This window comes from Tupaia chinensis, unplaced genomic scaffold (genome assembly GCF_000334495.1).
Source record: "Tupaia chinensis unplaced genomic scaffold, TupChi_1.0 Scaffold000605_1, whole genome shotgun sequence".
Classification (NCBI taxonomy): Eukaryota; Metazoa; Chordata; class Mammalia; order Scandentia; family Tupaiidae; genus Tupaia; species Tupaia belangeri.
Window position 1 is genome coordinate 3,335,017 of NW_006160123.1, and position 4,931 is coordinate 3,339,947.

The 4,931-nt window shown below is 52.0% G+C and overlaps 1 protein-coding gene across 3 annotated transcripts in view; it reads right to left on the minus strand.

Moving 5' to 3' along the window:
* Positions 1–4,931, minus strand: part of PAK6 (p21 (RAC1) activated kinase 6) — a 46,320-nt gene that overhangs the window by 25,662 nt on the left and 15,727 nt on the right. For all 3 annotated transcript variants that reach the window (XM_027775826.1, XM_006158701.3, XM_027775825.1), the window contains exon 2: positions 4,653–4,763. The gene's annotated coding sequence lies outside the window, so the exon portion shown is untranslated. The remainder of the gene's footprint in view (positions 1–4,652; positions 4,764–4,931) is intronic.

The window sequence follows — 4,931 nt, forward strand, 5'->3', positions numbered from 1 at the left end:
AAAAGCAGGACAACATGACTGGCATCTATGAAGAGTGATAGGCCTCACCTGCCCCTTGTTGAAAATTACCATAAACAGAAGATAGACTTTCATTGGAATGTTGTCATCCACCGGTAATATTTTGCTCAAACTTTACTTTCTAAAGTTTTTTTTTTCTTTTCATTTTTAAAGAGGGATTTCTTTTTCTTTTTCTGAGAGTTTTTTGCTATAGGGCGTGTGCACTCGCCAGAAAGACAGAGACAGAGAGACAGAAAGCGAGAAATCACCCCCCAGGGGGGATGACCACGCAGCAATCCCTTCTCCTCCATTCTCCTCTCAGGATCTTGGGCATGCACGCACACGCACCCGGCGTGAGTTTAAGCCACCGGATCCAGGACTTGAAAGGCAGTAGACTACATGGGAGTCCAGCAACATAGCCATTACGCCAACTGCTGGTCCCTAGTAGAGAGAGATTTTTGCTCTAGGGTGTGTGTGCTTGCCAGAGAGACAGACACAGAAACAGAAAGCAAGAAGTCACTCCCCGGGGGCATATGGCCATACCATAATCCCTTCTTTTCCAATCTCCTCTTGGGATTTTGGGTACACAGACACGCGCCTGGCATGAGTTTTAAGCTGCTGGGTCCAGGACTAGAACTGCAGTTGACTACGTGGAAGTCCAGTGACACAACCATTATGCCATCTGCTGGCCCCTTACTTTCTAGAGTTTAAATGTGAAAGTGTATTATTCATTATTTAGAAAGTATGTATTGTCACCTACCCTGGGGGACCACAGTAAATGAGACAAAATCCTTGCCCTTGTGGTTCTGAGGTAGCTTTTTCCAAATGCCAACGGCTCTAGCCCAACTGCCTCTCGGGGGCTGAAGGGAACAGACCTTGCCCTCTGCCCCTGCTCAGATTCAGGCCGTCTATGGCATCCCCAGCGGAAGCCTGTCTGTACTCTGCTCGAATGTACTCCGCATGGGGCGCTTCTCCCCTACCAAGTCCCCTGTCTTCTGTCCCCCCCATCCCTTTGTGGCTCAGCCATTGTGTTGAATGAAATTCTGTCTCCCCTGAGCCCCCACCAGGACTCCAGGCCTGCCATCTGCTCCTCTTTACATGAATAAGAGTCAGAGGAGGGAGCACTCAGCTCCCTATTCCGCCCCCCCAAAATATACAAGGGGAATACAAGGGCAAGGGAATTTTAACTGCTTTTCTGTCTAGTTGTCACCTTCAGGGAGGTCTGTGGCCCTCACCCCAGTCCCCCCACAGGCTTCGTAAGGCCTGCTCAGGGCCACTGTGCTGAAAGGTGGAGGGCCCCAGGAGGCAGAGCAGTACCCTCCGGTCCTGCCGTCCCACAGCAGCCCAGAGAGATGCGGCGTGTGCCAGGACGATGCTGTACACACCACAGGCCCGAGTGCCTGGGCTTCCTGCCCTGTCACCATCTCCACACCACAGGCCCCAGTGAATCCCCAGGGAGAGAGAATGGTCTGCTGTTTCACCGAATACAGTAATAAAGCTCATTCAGGCACTTGTGTCAACACTCCAGCTGAATGAGAGGCCAGAGAGCCAGGCTGGCTAGCAAGGAAGGTCAATATTGACTCAGGCTGGCCTCTCGGGCCCTGCACCAGCCTGCACGGACGGTGCTGTGGTCCAGCACTGGCTTGGGCCACACCAGCCCCCTCGCTGTACCCAGAGTCCCGACCTTCGCCCACCACTCCTGGCGCACAGCACAGAAAAGCCCTGCGCTTTCCTGAGCATGGGGTTATTTCTGCAGGCCAGAGACCTTCTCACTAGCCTGGGTTTTTTGTTTTTTTTTTTTCTTCTAGTTTTTGTTATAAGGCATGCTTGTTCACTGGATAGAGACAGAGAAAGAGAGAGAGAGAGAGAGAGAGAAGGAATGTGAGAACTCATCCCCTAGGAGGGATGGCCATGCCAAAATTCTTTCTCCTCCATTTGTTTATCAGGATTTTATGCACACATTCACATAAGCCCAGAGTGATTTTCTTTTTTAAGAGGTCAGACTAGCTCCAACCCTGGAAGTCTGGCTTCCTGTGACCAGGTGGAGCTGAGCTATCTTTTTAAATTTATTTAACTTTATTTATGTATTGTTATTTTCACATTGAGTTTTGCCAGAGAAAGACACACACAGAGAGAGAGAGAGAAGCCTCCAGGTCTGGGACTCGAACCGTGGTCGGCCATGTGGGAATTCTGGCACCTTAACCATCACACCATTTGCTGGCCCAAGCCCAGAGTGATTTTCAAGCCATTGGATCCAGGGTGCAAACTGTACAGTCAGCCATGTGGGATTAGCTGCTTTAACCTTCATGCTACCTGTTGGCCCCACTAGCCTTTATTTACTTATTTTGGATTTTTTTTTTTTCCATGGGCACATGTGCTTGCTGGAGAGAGACAGTGAGAGAGAAAGTGAGGAAACACCCCCCACCCCGGGGTGGATGGCCATGCCACAATCTCTTCTTCATTCTCATGTGAATTTGGGCTGGAATGCACACACGCTTAGAGTGATTTTCAAGCCACTGGATTCAGGACTTGAGCCATGGTTGGCCATGTGAGAGTCCAGTGCCTTAACCACCATGCCACCTGCTGGCCCCCTATCCTGGATTTTTTAATAGCCTTTGCATGCAAAGTCCTCATTACGTAGACACTGGAAGCCCTAATCATTAGACGGCTTATGTTTTCACGGTCCTTAACTCTCATGTCTCTCCTTCGTTCTCTTCACTTTAGGCTCACGATACTCTGTGAGATGACCTGAACCTGCCTTCTAGGCCCATCTTAATGACAACAGAAGAGAGGACCACGAGAAGAGAAAGGGAATAGATACAGAGTGTCTCCCGTATGTCTGATCCTGTGCTGGGGGCTTTCTATTAGTGCATTGCATGTTAATGAGATATATAAATATATATTTTTTTAAATTTATTTAACTTTATTTGTTAATAATATTTTATTTGTTTGTTTTAGTTTGACCGGAGATTCCAAGAAAGAGAGAGAAAGAGAAAGTGAGAAAGCAAGCCACCAGGTCTGAGGATTGAACCATGGTCGGCCATGTGGGAGTCCAGCGTTACAACCACCACGCCACCTGCTGGCCCCAAGGGTCGATATGATGAGCTCTGTCTTACAGGGGAAGAAGCCAAGGCTTAGAGGGAATTAACTGTCCAAGATGGTAAGCGTCGAATTGAGATTCCGAATCGGATCTCTCTGACTCCAAGCTCATCTTCCATGCCCAGTGCCCAGAGAAGTCAGACCACTTGCCCTGGATCACACAGCTACCTAGACAGAGTTGGAATAAGATGTCTCAAGCCAGAAATTCTCTCGGCTCCAGGCAGCACCTGTGGAAATGAGGTGTCCAGGGTCACCCATGAACACGTGCGAATGTACAGTAGGTGCTATTTCTGCCGCCCAAGTCAATCCCCCTTTCAGAAATGGCCCTTCCTCAGGTCACCACAAGGTCCGGAGACCCTGAATTAGGCTCCCCCATTACTCACCCCCACAGGCCCTCCCCGAGTATTCCTATTGCTTTCTTCTAACACTCTCCAACAATATCTTGTCAAATGGCCATCTGCCATTCCCAGTGTTCTCCCAGAGGAGGGCTCAGGCAGCTTAATCTTTCCCAAGACTAGCAACTGGAGGCTGCTGAGGTGGCCCGCTGCTGGGGCTGTTGGTCATTTGTCAATATATTAATAGTTACTCTTGGGACCAGCAGTTGGCATAATAGCTATGTTGCTGGACTCCCATGTAGTTGATCACAGTTGGAGTCCCGGACCCGGTGGCTTAAACTCACGCCAGCCGCGTGTGCGTGCATGTCCAAGATCCCGAGAGGAGAATGGAGGAGAAGGGATTGTGGCGTGGCCATCCCTCCGGGGGGTGATTTCTCGCTTTCTGTCTCTCTGTCTCTGTCTTTCTGGCCAGCACACACGCCCTAGAGCAAAAACCTCTCTCCCAAAAATGTTACTCTTAACTCTCCCATGGGGAAGGGTTACCCTCCATCTTACAGATGAGGGCACAGAAAGAGTGGAGAGACCTGGAGCAACCCGCCAGGGTCAAAGGCAAAGTCAGGATTTGAACTCAGCTCTCTCTGGGTCCAAATGTACTCAGAAGAGAACTCGCAGCTCATCAGCCGCAAAAAATGAGCACACAGAGTGGAGCTTCCTCCCTCCTCCCACTTAAGAAAACAAATCAGAGGAGCCCAAGATGGTGCCAGAACAGGGCATATACAGAAATGCAGCCTACACGCTGCCGTCGCGTCACGTCTTAGCCCTGGGTATTCCTGGCAGCATCTACACCGCTGATCATGCCAGTCACTGGGTGTGGGAAGAGCTGGAGCGCCTTTAGCAGGTCTGGAGAGCTGAAGAATGAGCTGGCAGGCTGGGTGTGCACAGCTGGCACCTCTGCCCGGCTCCTGGAGGAACCTCCTGCCGCCACCAACCGCCCAGACGCTGCGCCCGCCACCACCATTCCTGTTTGGGAGCCTCTTCCCCAAGCAAGGATTCCTCGCACCTGGCTTTGGCGACTCTGCCCCGCCCAGGACAGGCACTGAGGATTGAGGACCCGCACCTCCACAGGATCAGCGCCCGCTGCCTAACAGCCCTGGAAGGAGCGAGCCCACCTGCCGGCCACTGTCCCTCCCAGCTTGCCGCTTAAGTAGGCCCCTCACTCACCACCTTGGAGCCGCCTTCCTCGCCTCCTCTTCCGGGCCCTCAGTGAGCAGCTCTCCTAGGCTCCCAGGGCAGGGAAGACCGACGACCTTCCCGGGCCAGTCCTCCTCGGACCTGCGTGGAAACACATCAGAACCACATTGTGATAAATGTAGCGAGGGTCCCCAGGGATTTTGCAACTGGCTGGAGCCCAGGGCATTGAGCGACCCTCTCAGGTGCAGGAGGCGGCGCCGGCTCCCCGCGGGGCGCGCAGGGAGGAGGGGCGGTGGGTGCAGCTGCTTC